The 24609-nt window shown below is 36.8% G+C and overlaps 2 protein-coding genes and 1 long non-coding RNA gene across 3 annotated transcripts in view; 2 read left to right on the top strand and 1 right to left on the bottom strand.

Annotated features, from left to right (window-relative positions):
• Positions 1 to 24609, top strand: part of LOC129730598 (protein disks lost) — a 590739-nt gene that overhangs the window by 6544 nt on the left and 559586 nt on the right. The window lies entirely within an intron of this gene.
• Positions 3621 to 24609, top strand: part of LOC129730599 (brain tumor protein) — a 283342-nt gene continuing 262353 nt past the window's right edge. The window contains exon 1 of the mRNA XM_055690051.1: positions 3621 to 3821. The gene's annotated coding sequence lies outside the window, so the exon portion shown is untranslated. The remainder of the gene's footprint in view (positions 3822 to 24609) is intronic.
• The window catches only part of LOC129730601 (uncharacterized), a 36848-nt gene continuing 32568 nt past the window's right edge, over positions 20330 to 24609 (bottom strand). Inside the window, exon 3 of the long non-coding RNA XR_008728885.1 lies at positions 20330 to 20366. This is a non-coding gene — a long non-coding RNA (uncharacterized LOC129730601). The remainder of the gene's footprint in view (positions 20367 to 24609) is intronic.

Below are 24609 nucleotides of genomic sequence, written 5' to 3'. Positions count from 1 at the left end.
GTGACAGATCCTCAGCGCATGCAAAAGTATTCTTGAAGTCTGCATCCATAAGATGCCATTGCTTTAATCAAGATTGTAAAATCTCCGAATGTTCCTAGGATAAATTTAAATCACGTATGAGATCATTTTTATCTTCATCATCATCAGTATCAAATACACTGCCCTTCCAAGCAAAATTGTCCCACCGTGCATAAGATTTGTGTGGGACATGGAATTACTATACTTGGAACGGCAGTAAATCTGATCTGATCTGATTAATTATAATGTGCTTACAGTTAGCTTATGTGCACCCTGGGAATTGGCTTAAATATAGTTATCACATCACTATTTTCTACAAAGCTAAGTGTTTCGTAATGATAGCCTGCGGCTTCAATTTGAAGAGTTTAATAATTTTTTTTTCTTTTTGTGAAATATTTGATGGTGCAAAACAATGGGAAAGAAAACAACAGGAAATGGTTTTCACCGAGTTAATCAAATTTCAATTTTTACGCAAGCATATTCGGTCAAGCTAAACGGCAAATATTCTGAATTTTCTCTTTCATTCAAGAATATTTATAAACACTATATATACACTAAGGTCACGGTTTTTTCTTCTAAATTTACGCTGATTTCCCAGAAATGTCGTTTTTAACGCGGTATGTTTATATTGATTTTCCATTTTCAAATCGTTTATTTGGAGTGTCAGATGAGTTGATACTTTATCCAACTACTGTATATATACTGATTTGAACAAACTTTTTTATATTTTGTGATGATTTTCAGTTCGATTCGCATACGGAAATAACACAGCTATTTATTCTTTTTCGCAATAATTTAGCAGAAATGATTAATAACGTTGAGCAAATGAAGTTTTTTCACGCGGATTTCAGAATTTATACGGTATTTTTTACGCGGGTTTCGGAATTCTGGCGGTATTTACACGGATTTCTTATGCTTTCGATTCTACACGACTTCAGTAATATTTAGTAAAATTTTTCATCGCTATGTTTCTAGTTCACGATTTAAAAGTTTGAATGCGTTCCGCTTCTTCCCAAATAAAAATAACATCGAAAAAACCTTAAAAAATGATGTAATTGTACATGGTTGTACCATAATTTAACTATATTTTTCGCTGTAAATACATCAATTTTACATTAAATATTATAGTTTAGGTTGAAACGTTAACAGAAAATTTGCTTTGGATCACTAAGTACAACTTCTTTTTTTTAACACCGTAAAGATAACCATATTTTAATGTACGTTAAAAGATAATCATGCGTCAAACTGAATTCTTTTTTATCTCTTATTCAGTAAAAAATTAAAAATTAAATTTCATTAATTCTTCATGATTCTTTGCTAAAAGCGCTAAAACGGTTTTTGTTCCCAACACAGGCTAATGCGAGACCGCTGCTGTTTGGTTTCATATTCGATCAATCCGATCAACTTTTGTTTTTTTTTGCATATCAGGGAAAGTATTGTTATATTTCAGGGAATTTCAGAAAAAATTAGGGAGTTCAATTTAGAATTTTAAATGCAATGAACATTCAAACAATTTGGGAATACATTAATAATGATGTTTATGTGTTTATTTTGCCTTAAATAATGCAATCCGTCTATATCCTGAAATTTATGAACCATTTTCACAAATCAAAAATTTTTATTCGCCTTTATGTTCACCTTTTGATCACTTTTTGTCTATTTTTCAGGCATTTGGTCTCTAAAGTTTCTATTTTCGAGTCATTCAGTCGCTTCTAACTGATGTTTGCATACTTGTTGTGAGTTTCAATATTATGATGCGGGGATTTATTTATTTGTTTAACACTCAACATTCATCTGACAATGATTAGTCTTAATAAATAATTAAATTAAATAAAAATACAGTCATTCGGTAGCATCTAACATTCACTGACGAAAGGCGTTGATCGGCAAATTTAAGTCGAAAAAAGTTGGTAGAATTCATTGAAGTGGTGGCATACGGCACGAATCGGGTCGTTAGAGCCATAAAGTCGCCTGCGTGGTGCAAAATGAATAAAACTTCTTTGACGTAATGTTCTTTCAGGAGCGTATAAATCGATTTCAGCCAGAATACTTGAGCAATCGATGTGGCCAGTTAGTAACATCGCTTTAAAGGCGGCCTGAGTGGTTTTCCATCGATGTTACAATGGTTGGATGCCAAGAAGTCGGCAACGATTTTCATACGGTGGTAAGCACAGTGGATCCCGCCATGGGAGAAAGCGCATAGCGGATGAATTTCGTTTGCACCATTTCTATTCTGAGTGACCAATTTGCGTGGAAAGGACTCCATACTATAGAACTGGCCTCCAAAATTGAACTCACAAGGGAACAGTAAAGTGATTTGACACATAACGGATCACGAAATTCATCGACAATCTTTAATATGAATTCTAGTTGCCGATTAGCCTTAGCAATAATGCTGTCGTAATGGTTCTTGAAGGTCAATTCACTATCCAAAATGACACCTAGATCTTTTATACATCCTACACGGAGAAGACTTGGCTTGCTATGGTATATTCATACAAGATTTTCGAACGTTTTCTGCTAAAAGAAATTATGTTGCACTTTTTCTATACTTAACGTTAAGCAGTTCATTTCGCGAACGTATCCAAATGTACCTGAAGCTCCATGCAATCGCGTAAACATATTATTTCTTTGAACAAATTGGTATCATCAGCATAGAACAGTCGACAGTTAGGAGGCAACTGTAGAGCAGCGTCGTTGATGAAGATTGAGAAAAGTAGCGGGCCCAAATTGCTGCCTTGTGGAACACCTGACATATTGCAAAAGCAGTCCGAGACGGCTGATCCTATTTTTACACAAACTTCACGATCAGTCAAGTATGATTTGAACCAGCTTACGGTTTTCGGAGTCTTACCCAGCCTTTGCATTTTATCTAGAAGTATCCCAAAAAAACGTATTCTACATAAGTGTCAATGAGCACATTGATGCACACTTCTTTGTTGTTGCACTTTCAAACTGTGCAGTCTATTTTGTAGTAAAGTGCGCAATACAGTCGTCATTTATTTTTGGTACACAATGCTTACTCTTCACCAACGCTTTTTCACACCGAAATGTTCAGCTCCGTGTTCACTAGCAGGATCTTTTTTGATGGTATTTGAGACAACTTATCATTCTTACCCCGTGTGTTTCTACAACAGGGAACATACCGTTTTCTGGTTCTCATTTGATGCATACATAGCTCAGTCAGACACACAAACAGCATGGCCGTCGAAACAAGAGAAACAAAAATAAGAACTTTATTGCAAAGAATTCACTGGAAAAACGCACTTTTCTCGCATCAAATTGCTCTCAATATTGAAAATGATCTTTTATGTTGTATAGTATAAGCTCAAAAGCTAATTTAATGGCGATCAATTCCTTAAAAATTGAAAAAGCCGGTCGAATTACTACTAAACTTTTTATGAGCGCACATGCGCTCTTCGCAGTGAGTTCTGCCCCGTCATACAAATGCAATAAAGCTACAGGTCCGTCATCAGCCAAGGTTGTCTGAGGCGTCGCTTGTCGTCGTCTTTACTATTCGAAGACACTCAGCGGCACAATAGCGCGCCACTCAGTTGGGCACGATGATATGTAGAATTGATTGAACCGAGATGTGTGAGTTAGTAAATTTCGCCAAACTTGTAACACCGCAAGGCCGAATGGTTGAATCGTTGCAAAAATTGTTGACCTAACCATGTGCCACTAGTTGAGCCGGTTTATTGTTAAGTGCTTTTGTTTAGTAGGCAAACAGTTTGTTGAAATTGTGTTCTTTTTTCTGTTATTTGATTATATAAGTTTGTTGCAAGATCGAGGAATAATCTGCGGTTTGTATTCGCACTTGTTATCCTCTATTGTTAACCGGTGCATTGTTGTTTAGCGAGCGTGGTTTCTCTCTCACTCAAATGGTTTCTGGTGCGTTATTGTGGTTTTCGAAGGATGCTTGTAATGTAGATAATTTGGCGAAACATATGTTAGGCATATTTTTGAGCAGGATTATTATGCGCAGTTCAGCTGATGCGCCATAAAAACTCTTCCTTACTGTCAAAATCTGTGTTCATATGGGTAAAGAGCTGTAGTCACCACCGTTTGAGCTATCCAATGCGTTAGTAAGCTAGGCAAATGTAATTACTTTCCTTGTTTAGTGTTATAATCTAACATACAGTTCAAGTATTTCTCATAGTACAACCCAAAGCAGTAAAATTTAAACTCTCAGATATATAACTAAAATTTTTTATCTCATAGAAAAAAAAACAGAACGATAACTACAATCATTTACTTGTGAAAACGAAGAAGAGAGCGCAATCATATTCGGACGGGAGAATTCGCGATCGTCGTCGTGATAATTAATCTACTCCCAGATACGCTCTTTCTCCCGCACTATCACGGTGAGTGAATGCAACAGTGTTGGTGTGAAATTCCATGCAAATTTCCTCGTGGAAGTGCATCTCCCGGTGAAAGCAGATAGACGAACAAAGAGAATGATTCTGCATCATGGCAGCTTGCCGTGCACCAACGCCGGTACTTTCTGGATGCAGCAGCAATTGTGTGTATGTTAGTGCGACACCGCCCGTCGTCCACTAGCCACAATCTCGACAGACGACTGGATGAGGCATGGGGATTGGGGAGATCAAAGCATCGATGCGTATTTCCTTGCGCTTCCGCAGAGCTGCTCTTGTCTCGGAACGTCACTTGCATTGGCTGCGAATCAATAAATAAGTTGTATCGGTGTGCGTTCCCGATGACGGCGGCTGACGTCGGTTGACAGAGCGGAAACAGGAAACTACCACCATTAGCAGACCGTGGTAGTATGCAACATGGTCTCGAATACCCGGACCTTGCCGCACCCGGAAATTGGAAAATTTGCCGGTTCGGGAAACGCGCACATCTTTGAAGCATTTTTGCCAGGTATTGTGAATGCCTTTTTTCCTTCCATTTGCATACATATGTGAATTTCCTTTGTCCCCTCAATCTAGCGAATCTCGAGAGTCGTATTTAAAATTGTGCGTTATTCAAGCAGGAATTAGAAAACTACTTCACCGTTGCTTGACACAGGTTTTATTTATGAATCATCAATTTACAACTGGATAGTAATTTCATTCAAATTACTCACCTCCGTGATAATCGTTTAGAATTTTATTGGCTTGCCATTACAGCAACCCTTAGCGGTAACAGCCGTCAAACGGTTTCGTTTTTGCTTCCCTATAGACATCGATATTACTAAACACCAAGTGTTTTTTTTCGTACCGCGGAACAGAATCAGCAACGATTTATGAGTATTTGCGTTGTTGTTGTCACCATCAACGTCGCCGACCGGTACGCGGTCCCGCAGTTCCAAACATCCTAAGTTTGACGTAAAAAAATCGAAAGTGTATATCTCCTGTTGCTCGTTGTACGCCTCCGCAAACTACCAACAAAGAACGCGCTCGTGGCACACGGCAGGGCGCAAAGACTAAACAAAACGCGACCTAACGGCAATCAAACGGCGGGCACATTTTACGCTAATGTCGTAATATCAACCAGTCCTGTACCGTTCGTTGTTGGTTGTTGTTGTTGTTGCTGGTACCCCCGTTCGATAGACAGAGTATTTTCTGTCGCTGGTACACACCTTAATTTTTTCGCTGCACTTAATTGTGTTTTTGTGGCATTTCTGGTTCTGCGTTCTATGTTTACCAATGCGATGTTGCTGCCGTTGTCGGCGGCGTTGCTGTAATGGAAAACCGTGCAGCTGAAGGCGATCAATTGTTTGCATGTACTCGTTAACATTAAGAAACGAAATCGTTTTTTGAGCTCCCCCTTTACTGTTGATGATTTTCAAGCTTGGAGCAAAGGTTTGTCAATCTTTATGTTTTCGATAGTGATAGTTGGTAGCTATTCTTCGTGGTCTGGAATTAAAGTCTTCACTAGCATGACACTTGAAAAAGATTGTAAACAGGACAAGTTGTGGTCCCAAATATCAATAATAGTCCATAAAGCATGTATGCATTGTCTAGAGTCTATTCACAATAACTTATGAACATCGCTTATTTGATTTCAATACGATGAAACACGATTTCTATGACTGCAGGACTTATGCTGAAAAAGATTATTTATTCGATGGAGAAATAAAAAAACAAAATCAATGATAATTACAAAGGTTATGTATAACCAACTTTCAACGGTATTTAGCACAATCATTCGTTATTTATAGGGCTGGCCAATGATTTCTATCAAAATTATCATCATATGGCATCTCTGTTTCTTGATTTCTACCAGACGAATTGTTCTATGTACACAGTTCCAAAAAATGAAATTTACAACTAATACAAATGAAAGCACATAACGATTTCTAGCACATAAAGTGAAAAACATATACAATTTCACACCGTAAATAATGTACAATACAGAATCGTTTTAAGACATGTAAATTTGTACGTTAATTGATATAAACTTAAAGCTTCGAATATAAATATGCATGCAAATTCACAATATATTCATTAACTTTGCATGTGAATATAATGCCACACGGAATATTATGTGGTTTCCAATGCTCCATTTATGTGCATTTAAAGTAATGTAAATTTTCTTTACTGTGTAATATAGCACCTCAATTTGTCGCGTTTTTTAAATGTCGTGTAAACAGCTTTTCAAAACACTTCGAGTGACGTGAGCAAAGTATGTTATAAATTTTTTTTAGTACAAAGTTCCATAATCTACCAACAAAACCACATAATGGAACTAAAGACTTGGTAATTTTGTTCATGTGCTCATGCGTTTGCTTTACTCATCCCGTGCAAATCTTATGGGAGAAGCAGAGTAAACTCTTTCATTCATACGGCCTAAGGTATTATCACGGACTAGCCCGAGATGTTCAGTTATTTGTTCTGCCATCGTATGACCAATCTTTGATTGATTTGAGTAATTTTCGTTGAGAATTACAAGATCCGATTGTATAAGAACTTGAAAACCGGAGACGTTTTTACCAATGTAGATGCACGCTGCATCATCAGCGAGCAACCTTATTTTGCTTTCTAAAGGAAAGTTTCCAACGCCGTTATAAAATAGTAAAAAGATCAAGGAGCCTAAGCTACGTCCCTGTGACACACCATCAGTGCTCGGTTTCAAAAGACTGCGTGAGTTGTCTATCTCTACAAACTGTGACCTAACTTGCAATAATCCTCTTATTTCCAGTAGTGCCGGTTATGATGAGAGTATGGCGTGATCAAATGAGCCGTTGAGAGCAAAAGTGGTACATGTGCCATTAAGTAAATTTTTCAGAAGACGCGATAAACGAAAACACTCGAATAGTAAATTATCTTCAACAAATTTTTCCAACATAACTGCACTAAATCATTTCTGGAAACGAGTTCTGGTTGAGAAACTTACACAAACTTCAATGGAAAAACCACTTACCACTTTTGGTCTATGGGAAAAATAATGTCAACCAGAAAACGTTGAGAGCAAAGTGGTACATGTCCTGTCTGAGCATGAAGGATGCAGTATAGCTCGCTAATCTTAGGACAGAGAGCATTCATGCTTCAGCAGAGTTGTTTAAGTAATTTAGTACTATAGGATGATGATCTGTTTGTTAAGGAATTCTGTCACTTCGTGGCGCTAGTGTATATGTATTTCGTAACAGAATAAATTTTACATAATCGGCTTTTCTTCTATACTATGGTATATTATTGCTTTCTGCAATGACCCAAAAAGTGACAAAATGGCACATGTACCACTTTTGCTCTCAACGGCTCAAATGTATTGCATGATTTACGGAGATCAATCCAAAATAGACTACCTATCTCATTTTTAATTTGACACAAATATTTCTATATGCTAAAGATGTCATTTTGAGCTATTTTGTAAATTTTTAAATCAAGGCTTGTGTGAACATGGTCTTGACGATTAAAAATACTTTTTAAGTCAAAACGGTTTATTCGATCGGCGAAAAGTCTTCGGCAAAGCTTTAGATAGTCGTCTTTTATTTTAGTATAACTTCATCAAGACTACAAGTCGGATGAACAGAAAATAAATAATAATAATAGTAATTTTGTCCTCTCGAAAAAATATGCACTGTAAGTTTTTTGTGTATTTCTTTGAGAAAAAAAAATGTTTCAGAAAACTATTTTATTTTTGAACCTACAAATGATTAACTAAACAAATTTGGTTGCTTTATTATGGAGAAATAAAAACTAAAACAGATTAAACTTTTTTAATATTTTTGTCAGAGCCAGAACGGCTTTATTAATTAGTATGATATCTTTGGCAAAGAATTTTGTCCTTCTATAAAAATATACATCGTAAACAAAATTTATTCTTTGACGTAGTACTATGTCTTATCTCCACAGGGTGGGGTGCTGTGAAATGTGTAACAAATATGAATATTATGTTACTATCATTGAATAGATTTTGACCACCAATGCGATGATCGAATGGTTGGTTTGCCTCAAACTTGTGATATAGCGACAGGCATATCTTTATGATACTAGAATAGGAAAAAGTTGAGTTGAAAATCACTATTTTCAGAGTTTCGCATCTTTAAACCAATCACGAACTTGCTTTCTGTAGCTGAGCAACTCTCAAACAAAAGTCTCCACGCAAAAGTTGAAGTCTTGTACAATCATTGTGTCTTCCCGATTCGCACAAATGTTGCACAGAAATCGCACAATAAATGTGTGAAACGCATAACGCAACAGTTGTACTGCGAATACATTGACATAGAATAAAATCAGAATATGTATCATATACCGACACTTTATTTCTCACGTCGAGTGTATTAGTGACTGCTGCTCATGAAGCAGTGCAAGCAGCAAACAACAACTTGTGAACTCACTAGATTTAAATAGCTATAATACTCGATCGATTTATCTCGATGGATTTGGTCATTAAAAAGTACCATTGAATGATTTGCAAAAAAAAAAAACGAAACAAAATTTTGTTCACCTCTAGCTTCACCGCAAAACTAGCAAAACCCTCCATTCCACAGAGCCACAAAAGCGTTGCCGATTTTTAATGGCAACACTTGTAAATTGTGAATTTATTTATTTATTTATTGTCCAGGAAAATATAGGCTATAAGCCCGTTATCCACACTTATAATTAAAATACAATAAATTCAAAAACAACAATACAATCAATTGACAGTCACGAAGTAGTCCTCTTAAATATAAACTTAATCTATTTTTTAAAACTGTTGGAGACATGTCGATATTAATGTGCTGTAATTCATTAAAAGATCTCATAAAACGGCATGTGGGTTCGTGTTGTGAATAATTCCGAGCTCGTTGCGGAGGATTGAACACTCTTGGATTTCTTAGCGTAACTGGGCTGCTATTCAGGTGTATTCGAGCTGAGAGACTACGACTATCGGCCCGTCCCGCTAATATATTGGTGAAACACAATATCAGCAATCCTTTGTCGGCAATGTACTGTGTCAATATTGACTAATGCGCACAATTCTTGATAGGGAGGTAATTGATCTCCATTGCATCTGAGGTTCCGTAGGGCAAAACGCACAAACTTTTTTTGAATTCCTTCAATTCTCTGTATATGTGTTACATATTGGGGGCGCCAAACGACGCTCGCAAAGTCCAGCTTGCTTCGCACTAACGATTTGTAAATGGCTAATATGGAATGAGGATCTTTAAGATCACGCCCATACCGTCTCACGAGCGAAAATAATCTTAAGCTGTCTGTGACTACATTACCAATATGGTTAGTAAACGAAAGCGATCGGTCAAATATAACGCCTAGATCGCGAACTGTTTCTTTACGTGTTAGTTTAGTTCCATTGAAATGGTACCTAAACATGAGCGGAGATATTTTACGAGAAAATGTTATGACTGAACATTTGTCGGCGTTGACATTTAAGCCACTATCCGAGCAGAATTGTCCGAAACTTTGCATGTCCAGTTGTAATTTAAGACAGTCACTGCTTGTTTCGATAGGCAGGAAAATTTTCACATCATCAGCATAAATCAGGATTATGGCATTAGTCAAGTAGTCTGGAAGTTTATTCATCACGAGTACAAATAACAGCGGTCCCAAGTGGCTTCCCTGAGGTACACTGGAATTTACAGTGAACGAGGCCGAGACTTGTCCCTTGATTTTCACATACTGGACTCTTCCTACTAAATATGTTTGTAGCCAGTCGTGGACCGCCAATTCCGAAGTCACTTGAGGATTGAAGAATACTGTCTGTTTTAACCGCGTCAAATACCTTGCTCATATCTGTATAAATACAATCGACTTGAAATCCTCTAGATATGTAATCGGTTACCAGTGAAGTAAACTCGCAAAGATTTGTGGTGACGGATTTCTTTTTTAGAAACCCCTGTTGCACGGGAGAAATGCGATCAGCGACTACCTCTTAGAGAGTGTCGTACACTAGCCGTTCGAAGAGCTTAGGCATAGCGGATTGGATGGTTATACCACGATAGTTCTCGACATCTGATCGAGATCCTTTTTTATGAACAGGTGTGACGTGTGAAATTTTCCAGATCGAGGGAAAGTAACCGGATGCCAGTGACGCGTTAAACAAACAGGAGAGAGGAACTAAAAGCTCGCCTTGGAACTGTTTCAGAAGGCTATTCGCGAGAGTGTCAGGGCCATTTTTGACATCAATTTCAGATAGTTGGAATACTTCCGAGCCACTGTCGGAGGGAGGTATACGTACGTTTGAAGGCTGCTCTGCAAAGACACTTTTGAAATGTTCAGCGAAAAGGCTAGTCGAATAAATATTATTTGTCATCCTGTGCACGAGCTTTTTTTTTCAAGCGACGGAGAAATTTCTCTCTCGCTCGCATGATTTCCATGTACATGCGACGAGACTAGACACATCACATAGAATTTGCAGGTTGATCTTTCACTTCTCTTTCGGTTCGGATTGCGACGCGCAAGGCGATGTCACGTCGCTTTACGAAATGAGCGAGACACCAGTGCAGTGCATACTTGATACCAGTGTTGTTAGTCTTACTCATGCTGTCGGTGCGTGCTTGCTGCTACTCAGGTTAATGCATGAAGAAGAAAGAGTATCTTGAAAGCGTGTGTGCAGAAGACTGGAGAAATGTAGCATATGTCTCGTTCTCAAGAAGAAAGAAGGAGGAAGGTTTTGCTTTTCGCTCGCTTTGCAATGCTGCTTGATACCAGTTGAAATTGTTTAAGTGTAGAAGTTTGGGGCTTCTAAATACATTGAAAAAACGCTAGAGTATTAATTGCGTTATGCCCAACACGCAATTATTGTACTGGTTTCAAATCACATCAACAATTGCGCTGAAAACGAACAATTTTGTACTGGTTTACACCATCCAACTTTTGCGTGTCAACTTTAATATTATTTATTGTCATTTTTGGGTTAGCTAAAACTGTGCACAGATGTTCCTATGTTTTAAAGATGTCATTTTGTGCTCTCGGTAGCTTTTTTAATCACGACTCCTTTATGGGAAGGGCTTATGTAAAAAAGGTATTGATATTTACCAATCTATTTTAGAGCCGGGATGGTTTGTTTGATCGGTACAACATCTTCGGTAAAGTTGAAAAATAAATAATTTTGTTTTCCAGATAAAAATATACACCGTAAAATTTCTTTTCAAGGAAACTAGATAAATTATTTATCTTAAAATTCACACCGTTGGAAAGTGAGTTTTTTGAGATATTTAATTTTTATTTGTTCGTACAATTTTTTTTTCGAAAATTTGTTTTTCTTTACTGAGTATATTTTTACTAAGATAACAAAAATTATATCTATAGCTTTGCTGAAGACGTCTCATAAATCTAACAAACTTGGATGAAAAGGTATAAATTTTACCATTTATTTTTTTATTTCTCCAAGGCTTGTCAGTTCATCGGCTTGTTTAAAAAAAAACGTTCCCGTTTGCACTGAAAACGAAACAATTATGCAAATGATCGTTCAGATACCCGGCACACTTCTAAACTAACGAAATAATATGAGCTTTTTGATTTCATTTGATCCAGCAGGGTCTGTATCGTAAACACCGCAAAACTCTTCATGAAAACAGCGTTTCGGGTGAACGGTCATCACTCCACGAATATTTGGTTTTTCCTGAGAACAAACGTGTTTTCTTATTGCTGATTTACAGAACTTCCAAAAAATTACTTTTTTTATGCAATAAAAAGGGGCCTAACGCTTAAAAAAAATCCAAACTTTGCTCTTTTTTCTCGAGCAACCAAAAGGTATATAACGCCTTAAGCTGCTTGACTGTCGGACCCAATACAAATGTCATTACCCCATAGAAAAATCTATATATTTCAGCCAGAATAAAAGTAGTCGAACTGCTCAGCTGCAACAGGTGTTGTTATATAGTCTTCAAGTGCCTAAGTTTAGAGTAATTATTGGAATATCTATCCAATACTAAACCAGTTAAAAGCTAGAGTTGTAATTTGTGCATATTGAACCAATCAGAAATTTGCTTTCGTTTCGTTCGCTTTCGGTTGCTTGTTAGCTCATTGTACATCGAGAATGTGCGAAAATCAATCTCTTATTTCGTTTTGTTGTCTTAACACGAATATATAGCGATGAGATATTATAGATTATAGAGATGTTATAGATAGATAGTTCTGGCTGGGTAGACAAGTGCATATGCAGTAGATTTCAATCAGTTCGAATTTATCATAAAATCATTAACCAACATCCTCTAATTTAATCTTAATATCTAGCTCTTTTTCACATTACATCATTCTCTTTGTTTCGTGTTGGTAACTAACAAAAGCGCGTAAATGGAGCTTACGCACCCAACCACATTTCAAAATATATCGAGTTTGGATGAATTTATTTCGTGTGGACTAGTAGAGAGTTTGACGAATGACAATTTTCGTAGCCCCGCGTCAAATTTGTGATAGTAAACATAAGCACTATGCTTTTAAAAATGAAAATTTAAAAAAAAACTTATAAATTAAATACTTCAAAAACCCACTCTTTTACAATCCCATTTTTTTTCATGAAAACTACAAAATTTTAACTGAACTTAACCATTAATATTGAAATTTTATAAAAAAATAAAATTTTTCACAGTGTATTTTTTGATCATCAATAGGTAGACTTTGCTCATCAAATTCGATTTTTGTTGGTGAAAAGCTCTTTGTGCTGACATAAATCAAACTTTGGAATTATCTCCTGATCTGTTTAAAATATGAGCATTTTGAGAAATTCAATGTAGGGGACCTGCTCCATTGTTCATCTCATTAAGCCGATATTCACGAAGAACGCACGGATTAAACACCAAATTTTCACGAAATCATTGAACAAATAAACAAAATACGCTTACGTGCTCTTATGGAATCGCCCAGCATTGTATATTTAGTAATATTAGCTAGATTTATCCTAAGTTTTGTAAAACAAACCATTTTTTACAACGCTTCCATATTCATCTCGAATCCCAAATCACTGCTATATTATTCATCTCACGGCGCCCCCATATTCATCACACTGTTAATCATGAATGAATCATATTATTATGAATGAACGTAGCCGCAGCCCGTCGTAGTAGGTTACCTAGATATCCGCTGTAGTTGTTTACGTGCAAAATTGGTAACCTAGGTCAGAGGCGTCTCGTCCACCTGTTCAACCTGTTCATAGGACAGGTAGACAATCTCAGAAAAAAGTGATTTTTTCACATTTGTAGAGTGGATGAAAAATCATCGGAGTAATTTATTTGTAATTTCAATGTTATCCCGAACATCCTTATTTTTTTCTACATAGTGGAAATGTATGCACCGTGAAGAATGTAACCTTGTGGGCTACATTTCAGACTACGCCATACAACTCACACGCAACGCAACCCACACGCAATAATGACTACCGTTTGTTCAGACCTTTCACCTGAACTAACCGTCGTTCAACACTTCTCTGCACCTTCAAGTGCGGCAGGGTAGACGCAGTCATTTATGCTCACCACTACTAATGCGACGCCTCGCGTAAAAATGACATTTTTGATTCAAACTTTCTGCTAAACAAAACCGATGTCAGCGAGAGAAAACATTCATTACACACCACCTCTCTTTAGTGTCTGGTAATCTGTTCCGTTATGCCTTTCTGTTTCTTCTCTCGACGTCATTAAAATTTGAGAGAAACCACGTGGCCGCGAGAGTTCGCAGATCCATCTTCAGAGCTTTCGTAGTGCAAATGAAAAACGAGCAAATTCATTCATTATTTCTGTCAATGTGGTGGAATTCTTTCGTCGATGTATAGTTTCATTCAAACCTCTACACCCATTTTGTTCATTCGAAAACTTGAACCTCGCATAGTCCGCATAGTATACGTTTGTCTTCTTACGCGCTGCTTTCTTTTTAGTTTAAAATTTTAACATCGTCAAAGGAAACGCTTTAGCACTGAACAAAGATAGGTTTTTTACTCATGGCAAATAGATCATAAACATAATTTTAATTATCGTTGGACAAAACCTGAATAATACTGACATTGCATATAGAGATAAAAGTTTTCTAAACTGTTATCACGATACTGTTGTTTCAGTGTTGCAAATGTTGATTGAACAGGTAGCCCACTTGGTCACGCGTCGCCTCTGACCTAGGTAACCACTACGGTGCAGTCGATTTATGTCAATTTTGTCGGAATAATTCAACATTTCCAGTATGATTTTTTCGTATTAACAGAAACTGATTTGGCAACTTTTGGTTTTCTTCAACGCAGTGAAAGCAGATAGAAATATATACAGTTGAAATTTAGGAATTGAAGAAATTCATCTCATATATTTCTGCTAATTCAAGCTTGTTTTTAGAAATTTGAGGTGAACATTTCAAAGATTAAAGTATTCTTGATTTGAGTGATTTTGTTTAGTGATTGGAATAAATAGTGGTTCAAAAGCAAAGCCTTGGTGCTACATTCCGATTCGGAACTCGACCTTCTGTTTATTATACACAGACTTCGCAGCCAACTGTTAAGTGTACAGGACAATTGAGGGGCTAGCGCTACGATCCTACTCACACTAAAAGTCTCTCCCGAGCCGGGGCTCGGACCTACGACGACTGGCTTGTTAGGCCAGCATCGTACCTCGAGACCAGCTGGGAGGGGCAAAAAAAAGTGGTTCGCTAGTGATGAAAAAAACTCCTGTTGGCTGCTGAACAAGTCCCGTCGTAGCCGTATAGAACAATAGGAGATTGAATTAAACGAGTGCAGATGCCCGACTATAGTATCAAATTTAGAGCCTTTAACTGAGTTTTTGAGGATTCTACTTCATGAGATATCTAAAGTGAACTAAGAAGAATCTATTCCTTGGATTAGTAGATTGGTTTAGTTAGAAAATATGCGTTTTTTCCTGTTTTCAATTATGTTTTCTTGTTGTCTGAGATGAATATTTGGGCTGAGATGAATAATGGAGCAGTTCCCCTATAATTTTTTAAATTAAAAAAAGTGATAGGGTATATTTTCTTCGAAAGGACAATCTACAGCTTTGCTGAAGACGACACATTGATCAAACAAACCGTTCTAGATTCAAATATATTTCTAATCTTTCCTTTTTAAAAATTAATCGTGATTCAAAACAAATTACTCCTAGCACAAAATGACATTTTTGGCTTATAGGAACACCTATGCAAAGATCCAGTCAATCCAAAATGGTCGAATAAAATCGTTAAGAAAGTATAGTATAGTATGGTGGGTTATCCTCTAAGCAACAACAAATTAAAACAACTTGTTTCTGAATTTTGAAACTCGATTGACCGGATTGTTTTTTTCTGTTTGTTTCTAACTTATACTTTGAAATTTGACATTTTCTATCCTTTTCGTGTTATTTGTTTCTGTCTCTTCTCGTATGTTTGGGACATGTCCGAGTAAAGTGAAATCAATCAATGTTTAATTTTTTTTTCTCAAGACTTTATCCTTTTTCCAATGGAAATAATTTCTGGGTATGCCAGTGCATCATATAAGTGAAATAACAAAATAAATCAATTGTTTTAGGTTCGTTAATTGCAAATTTGAATATTTTTTTTTGTTATGACCTTATCTGGAAAACTATTAGCCGGGGTAAAAAATATTTCGATACTTGTCCTTAATGTGATATTTTGGAATTTTTGTTTTTATGCTGTACACTAAGGTCGCTTTTTACGCCGGTTTCTTTTTACGCGGCTTTTTTTACGCGGATTCCGGAATTAACGCGGTTTTTTTTTACGCGGATTCCGGAATTTACGCGGTTTTTTTACGCGGATTCTGGAATTCACGCGGTTTTTTTTTACGCGGCACGTATCCCCCGCGTAAAAAGCGACTTTAGTGTATTTCATGTTTTTAGAAAAATAAATTTTATTTTTAAAATATTTATTTTCCAGGGTTATTCTTCATTTATTTTTTTTTTAGTTTTTTTTTATAAACTAAAGTTTAAACGTTCTTGCATTGGCAAAAAGTTTTGAGGTCTTTGTGTTAAAATTTAAAAAAAAATTAAAGGACTTTATCCCTTTTTTGAAAGTTAGTTTCTTTTTTTTTTTCAAAAAACTCGAGTATACAAAATCGCTTTATAAACAAAAATCTGTCTTTCCATCAAGCCTGCCTTTTGAGTGAGATTACATGAAAATTGTCATACTAAAGGTAATAATAAACTTCAGAAACTTGATTTAAAAAGTTTCATTTTTACACCATTTTTACAGCTCGCGGCTATATTGCAAGTTATTATGTATATCGTATCAGAGCAATTCCACAAAAAAACGGGCAACTAATTTAATCGACCATGTTTGATTTGGCTGAAACTTTGCATAGTCGTTTTTTTAGGCAGAAGATGCCGTTTTGTGCTATTGGTTTATTTTTTTTTGAACACGACTTATTTTTGAAAAGCTATTGAAAAATGCTATTTTGGGAAGGTATTGATTACAAACATTTTTAGGGCCAAAACAGTTTAGTTGATCGGTGTGACGTCTTCGGCAAATTTGTAGATAATAATTTTGCCTCTCCGAAAAAAACATACACTCTGAAAAAAATTATTTATTTTTTGAAAAAAAAGAGTCAAAAGGAAATTTTTTTGAAGCACATATTTTTTTGGAAGGACAAAATTGATATTCACAACTTTGCCGAACCGTTCGGCTGTAGAAATATTTTTGAATTCTAATAGAGCACTCTTTGGGGAAATACAAATATTTTAACAGTCAAAACGACTTGTTTGTTCGGCACAGTCTCTTCGGCAAAGTTGTAGATTATATTTTTGTCCTTTCATAAAAAAATGTACCCAGTGAAAAAAAAATATTTTTTTCAAAAAATCATAACTTATTTTCCTGATTTCTCCATGATGGTTGGGTTGTTTAGCTAGTTTTCTGTGGTTTTTATAAAAAAAATGTGTTTTTAAATAATGAGCTTTTTTGGATAATTAATTTTAGTTTTTCTTTTAACTTCTTTTCAAAAATTAAATATTTTTTTAGGAATGTATATTCTTTTCGGAAAGATATTATTATCATCTACAACTTTGCCGAAGACGTTACACCAATCAAACAAACCGTTTTGACCCTGAAAATATTTGTAATCATCAATACCTTCCCAAAATAGCATTTTTCAATAGCTTCTCAAAATGAGTTGTGTTCCAAAAAAATCAACCAATAGCACGAAATGGCATCTTTGCCTATAAAAACGTTCATGAAAAATTTAAGCCAAATCAAAAATGATATTTAAAAAAAAAATAAAATTGGGACATTTTTTGTGGAACTGCTCATCACTCTCTACTACGTTAGGAATGTGTACGTGACGCAATATTGGACGGTGATTCGATATTATGAACGTACTTTCCCTGTAGTTTAAGTGTTTGAACACTTGCCGGAAATATCGGAGATTACGGCTACGGGTTAAGGTCTGGATGGGGTATAATTTTTTCTCCAATCCATGTTCATTTTTCGCATGCTCGTGAAATTACATACACTGTCTATATCTGTAAAGTATTGTAACTTAAGCTTGAGTAAATTTAACAAAAACAAACAAAACAAAAAACAACTGGAATATAGTCGAAAATAGAACAAGAGTGCTGGTTAGCCGGCGAAAAAACGCTTTGCACCCTATAAAAACTCAACCACACATTACTAGCAGTTTCAAGCCGACATTCAGGTATCCGTAACCTAGAATAAAGAGTTGAATAATAAAATTATAATATTTAAACATTTTCGAATTTTTCTTGTAAGTTCTTTCTCAAATCTTTTTTATTTGAAGTTTAGATTTGTAATTGCTTCAAAACATCATAAAACTCGACAGATTTTTTTTATGTACTTCGAGACAGTTTTCCGCAATTGTTTTCCAAGAATGTGGAGAGAATATCAAGAAATATTGGTGGCCAATTTTCGTGAAAAACGTAAATGTATGTATGAATTGCAAAATAATACTTTTGGCAATTGTTCGTCATTCTTGGGTAATTCTTTCGCTTTTTCTCCAGAATTTCTTTATTACAAAAGTTTCAGTGAAAGTGGGAAGAACGATATAGTTCAATCCAAAAACCCTTTGCGTTATACGCACGAACTACTTTAGATTTCAGAAGTTGCTGCGAATTTTGCTTTGTGAGAATTCACACTATTTTCATATAAATCTTTCGCCCTTCACAGTTCGGCTCCGATATCCAAAGCGACCCATTACCTCTCATCTGTCTACACAGTTTTTGATATATTTCTCCTATGCTCTTGAAATTCGCCTTGCGCTCCGTCTTCGTCCAACATATGGCAAGCAGAGAGCCCCAGAAAGCCTGACCCGCTAGACTGCACCCGCTTCTCAGCCACCACCAGAAGGAATACGATTTGCGAAAAAAATGCAGTTTGAACTCAAATGACTTTTTGCCTCCGAGCACCACAAACCAAATGCTGAGGCTTCTGCCGAGAAAAAAAAACAAGACGACGATCGTGACCAGACACTTTGCGCTGGCCAATTCAGCGTCCGTGTGGACAGAATGATTGTTTCCAATTATCTACCACAAACCATCTGGCGCTCAATGTTCTCGATGTGGGACCTCGCATCCCGTCCGGTCGTGTTTTGTGCCCCTGGGAGCTGGGCAATTCGATCCTCCCGGTTCCGAGCGAGATGCACGCGGAGAATGCCCTCGTCGAAGAAAGAGACTTTTTCGCTTCGGCAGCAGAACTATGGGTAGAATCAGAAGATGAAAGAATGATTTTTTCTCCTGTTTCTCCTACCAGTGCGCCAGCAAAGGCTTCGGTAGATCTTTCAATCGGATCGCACAAAAGGAGCAGATTGAAATTCCCGGAAAAAGCACGGTACGGCAGCCAGCAGCGGTTCGGGACAGGCTGCGCTGCAAATTTCGTCACGATGCACAGAGCCTAGTAGAGGTGATTATGGGCTGCTTGAAATGGATGACACGCTCAGCATGTTTCACTTACTTTTCTTGTGAGTGTGTTATTGTACTATGGATAAATACTTGTGAGTAAGTCGTGTGGGAAAAGCCGAAGTCGAAATTTGTATACTGAACTAAATATCAACGCCTGATAAGGATATTCTGGATAGCACAACCAGCGACTCCGCAATTCGATCGGGGACGATCTTGTTAGGTTAAGTCCAACATTGACATGCTTTTTTATAGTCGTTCGATGCTGATTGGTTAATAGTAAAATTAAATTGGTAAAAAAATTGGATTGGTAAATTGTAAAATAAAAAGAAAAAGTAAACGAGGTAATTATGAAAATTTAAAATATTAAAACTATTTTCGTTGAAATGTTTAATCATGTTATCTAGGAGTGATAAGTGTTTTTACGTAAAATTTTCCGAGGAACACTATGAAAGTATCAAATGCAAAATAAAACCAGCTGCATTTGCCAAAAAATGCAAGTCAAGTTTTCAAATACAATATACAACAAACAATATCGCACGCTAGCCTGGGGGGCTAATGCGGTCTCGATCAACTAGATTAGTTGAGAGAATTCGTTATCGATATTGTTTTCGGCACATTTTGCCTGTTGTAGAATAAGTACAACGATACACCGTGCCCCAATGCTGAGTCGAGAAAATTTCGAGCTCTAAAAGTTCCTCGACCTGATCGGGAATCGAACCCGATATCACAACCGTGTGGGAGAGCTAGCCGACCGACATCGCTAACCACAGAACCACGGGGACCACCATATCAAATACAAAAACAATCTATTTGGCAACACTTTCCGTCTTTAATAACTATTTTTTATTTCCTTTTATTTTCTTCAAAACTCACCTAACAGTATTTTTCGGACGTCTCACGTCCATAAAGTGTAAAAAAGAGAACAAAGAGGTTTCGACAAAAAAATGCGTTATTTTGCAACGCATTTTTTGGTCGAACCTTTCTGTAGGGGGTCCAACGGAGCGGGGCGTATTCATCACCAAAATTAGGATTTTTTCAAAGTTACACTAGATGAATATTTCCCATCGCTTCTAGCAAAATCAGTGATGGTCGTGTCCAAAGGGTATGTATTTCGTTATTTTCACCAAGTAATCTGGAAATAGTAAGGATAGTAAGGAATTATAGTATTATACAAATCTTCTGTGTTCTAGCTATCCAACGGTATATTGACTTCTGAAATCGGTATAGTTGTTTGAGAGCTATTAGTATTTAAAAACTTCCATTCCGCCAAATAAAAACGTTACAGTATAGCGAAGAATACAGCTAATACACCTCTCCCGCAGTATGTTGCAGCAAGTGTGTGTGTGTGTGTGTGTTTTTACTTATTGCAACAGATAATTTAAGGCTGTCATCAAAGGAAAACAAAAAAAAAACGAATTATAAACTGATGCCATCGTTAACCTAAGCCCTCCGGTATTATGGCATAACGCAAGCGAGCATCCTCTAACAATATTACCATTAGCACCTAAGCTCAATTTCGTTCTGCGTCTCTTGTGACATATCTGGTCTTCTAAATTTGCTACTCCTAAGGGGTCATAATTTAAGTTTGCCTTAGGATTTCCTCGTTCCACTTTGCTGCGATAGGGAAGCAGGCAAAAAGCATCTCTACTGGATTGCGTCAGTGCATCAGACGATGGCTCCTTCTTGCGGTCGGTCACCGGATTCAAAACCACACCGCAGTCTGACTGACAGTGTTAACCCTTTGGAGCTTTGCGTCTAATGATTCGGAAATTCAAACAAATTGTGGAATGGATTTACCAATCATGGAGATTAACTTAATGGAACATCAAAAAGGGATAACCAATAAGACTATATTTCTATTTTACTCTTAGCCGAACTTTTTGTTAGCATGAAAATTCGACTTGGGAAAAAGTACTGCTACTTCAGTTATCCAAGTATGACATTTTAGCTCCAATTGATGGAATTGACAAAACTTGGAAGCTTTCTGTGTGCTGCTGAAAACCTTTCGAACTCATGCATTTTCTATCGCCTTTTATACTGCAACAAATCCCGAAAGCTATGGGTCTCGAAAAGTTTTTTCGCACGGATTTTAAGGTTGTGATGTTTCACGACAGTGTATTTCTATTTTAAATTCTTATATTAGCTTAATTTTCCATTGCAATCCCATATCACCGCTGGGCCATTTTTGAAACAGTCATTAAAACCAGCCCACTTGCCGTTTATTGCATAAATAACAGTCCACCCCTCAGTAAAATATGTTTTCCAATGTTATCGAACACTTCTCGGGGTTGCGCCTGCAGAGAAGTTGCTCGAATAGCTTCATAATCCTCCTAACGATCACCATAAATTGCGTTTCACCGGAGCAAATCCATCGCTCTTTCGGCACAGCAATTGCTCGCTTTGGACAATTATCATAAATTCTTCCAATTTTCCCACTGTACGTACTGCTCTGTTGGCATTTGACGAAATCCTCTTCGGTCGTCCACGAAAATCGTTTTGCCTCCATTATAATAAACCCCACTCGGTTGCCGTCGCCTTCACGCGCCCCCGCCGCTTCCCGCTTTCCGTCGATACGTTGTTACGCATCAATTTCCCGAACTGTCCAATTTATTCTCCTAGGCAACGAACGCCCTTTTTTAGCACGTGACTAGCCAGACTCTTGTTTCCGGTCCTCTGTGGAAGCTTCTAGAGAAGAAACACCGTCAACAACAAGTGAACTCAATGGGCAGAAGAGGAGCCAGAATACGCTTCAGGTTGTTTATCCTGGCAACCGACGACGCAACGTGCGTCCCCGACATATTCAATGAGAAGAATTATTCCGAAGATTGCGGCTGCACCCACCTTTTTGGAGTTTTCGTTTTTTTGCGAGTTTGGTTTTTACTTTGGCTATAGTTACGATTCCTGGTCACGCAGTTTTGAACTTTTGTTTTGCCGAATTTGCCCTACTCTGTGGTTGGCTTTTGCGGAAAATCACGTGATGCTGACGCTGGAAATCTTCATATAGGCAGGGTGAGATGGGTGAGGAGGCTGAACTGTGATTTGCTGAAGTTTGCTTTTGTAAATTATATGTTAAGAAATGGCTTCCCCTCAAAGAATAGACAACAGGAATAACTTTTTCCATGAAGATCGAAATAATAACTATTATTCCACAGAAAAAGGTGGTTTTTCAGGATAATAAGTTAAATTACAAAGCTATATCGTATAAAAACTACATAGACCAGCTAATAAAAGTGAAATCAGCCATCGTTAAACATATCATGTTTTATTTGGTTACCATACCAATTGATAAAAGTCTTTTTTTTTTCAATTTCCTCAAAATCCAACCGTTTCCCGTTGGGAATTGAATTTCGCATTGTGAACGATGGAGTCATTCTTCTGTTGATCAGCGGATTGTGGAACGGTGGAAGGGCGAAGATTTATTTTGCTCCACCCAGGTGTGAATATATTAAAAAACATTTCCCCTACATTTGAATGTTTCCTGTACGGGTTAAACAATGAATTACCGTTTGGAATTTACTGCTGATTGGTCTTATCTTGAGGAGAAGTATTTCACAATAAGTGAAATCGTATACTACTGCTTGTAATGTACCCGAGCAGGACAAAATATCATTATAATATCACAACCAGATATTGGAAATACACCTCATTTTGATCTTAATATGGTTTACATAGTTGGTAAAATAACAAAAAATAATACCAAAATATTGTTCCTCCTAGACTATATGAATAACAAAGCTTGATATTTCAATAACAAACCAAGAATTTGCATTAAAAATCACGAAAATGACCGATTCAGATATTTTCAACTTATTGAACACTGAATGCATAACTGATACATTATAAATAATCAATGTCGAACAATTTTCACTTAAAAACTTACTTTTAATCAGATATTTTAGAATCGTCTCAAACATCTCATTGAAGGTATAGCGAGATATGATATCAAAATTTTATGATATTTTCTTATGCACGTTTGAAACGTGAATATCTTTCAAATAACACGATAAGTCCTTATAACTAAATATGTTATTGATGAGTTATGATTTTGTTATCCTCTCCTGCCCGGGTAGAGAATTTGAAGTGTATATTAAAGAATTTTGCTGTTCTTTAGCGAAAAAATCTGTGTGTCCTGAGAAATTAAAAAAATACTGAGGTAACAATTATTTTCCTCGTCCTCTGACATGAAAAGTGTATATTTTGTTTTCACTCAGAATGAATTCTTTTTAGTTTGTTTTCATAAATTTCGTATCATTTATATGTTGAAATTTTGACTCTTTCAATTTTGTTTTTATTTGCTCGTTTGGGCTCTTTCCGAGCATATTTTTTCACATGTTCTTACATTTTTCTTACTTGACTAAACTCTTACTTGGTCTCTTTTTGGCATCAGTTTTGTTCTAAATTTTTCTAACTTATAAAAAATATAGGTCTATTTTACGACTCTTAAAGCTTGCGAATAAACTGTCACTTAAAATATAATTGTGTAAATAAAGCAGTTTTATTTATCAGCTCCTCCTCAGTTTTCGCGACAAAATTGTTGGAGAAGATCTTACACTCAAATTCTCGCTGCGACTCAGCTGGGGTACTTTATGCTCGCCGACGATATTCTGCCGCTCCACCTCCTTCAACGATCGCTTCGAGTACTGGACCGACGCCAGATCCGTCCAAAACCGCGATTTCGCTCTTTTGATATTTCTTCATGAACGAAGCTACTTCCGGCAGCCACTTCGTACTATCAATTTCTCCGTTCAAGAACAGTCCAGAGCAAAAGAAGAGCGACTTTGACAACCTTTTCTCGTTGATTGTCAGTCACAGCAGCACCTTATTGGGGAACTTAGTGTGTTAAATGAACTTCACCTCGGAGCTCACTTCCTTCGTGAGGGAAGTAAAATACGAAGTGCCCTGCCAGTCGTTGCCATCCAGAGCGAGATAGGTCTCGTCGTTCATCACCACTGCTATGTTGCGATTCGCCTGAAAAATCCACTTGGCCATCTTATTCAGCCGCTGCCGCTGCTTCATTGCCTCTTCAGCATCGTTTTTTGAACGCACACAGTTCTGAACGGAGCAGGTATGAAGGAAAACCCATGAAAAATCGGCAATTTTTGTCCATTTTTCTATTGCGAACGTTACGCTGTTTTCCAAAAACTGAAAGTCGCCATTTTGGATTTCAAAATTGTTCAAATTTCTGTATGTGGTTATGGGTAATATCCGGGTTGGATGGTATTTGGTCACTCTCGCGGTTGTTTTCCAGAAACCAGAAATCGACATATTGGAATTCACGAACAAAAAGCCTGTCTAAGAATGATTTGTAGAGACAAAATGAGGCTTCTCGAAGCCTGCTCTCAGATCGACCATATTCTGGTTGACGGTCGGCATTT

This window comes from Wyeomyia smithii, chromosome 3, assembly GCF_029784165.1.
Source record: "Wyeomyia smithii strain HCP4-BCI-WySm-NY-G18 chromosome 3, ASM2978416v1, whole genome shotgun sequence".
Classification (NCBI taxonomy): Eukaryota; Metazoa; Arthropoda; class Insecta; order Diptera; family Culicidae; genus Wyeomyia; species Wyeomyia smithii.
The sequence above is the reverse complement of the archived record's forward strand: the minus strand, read 5'-3'. Positions and strand labels throughout refer to the sequence as shown.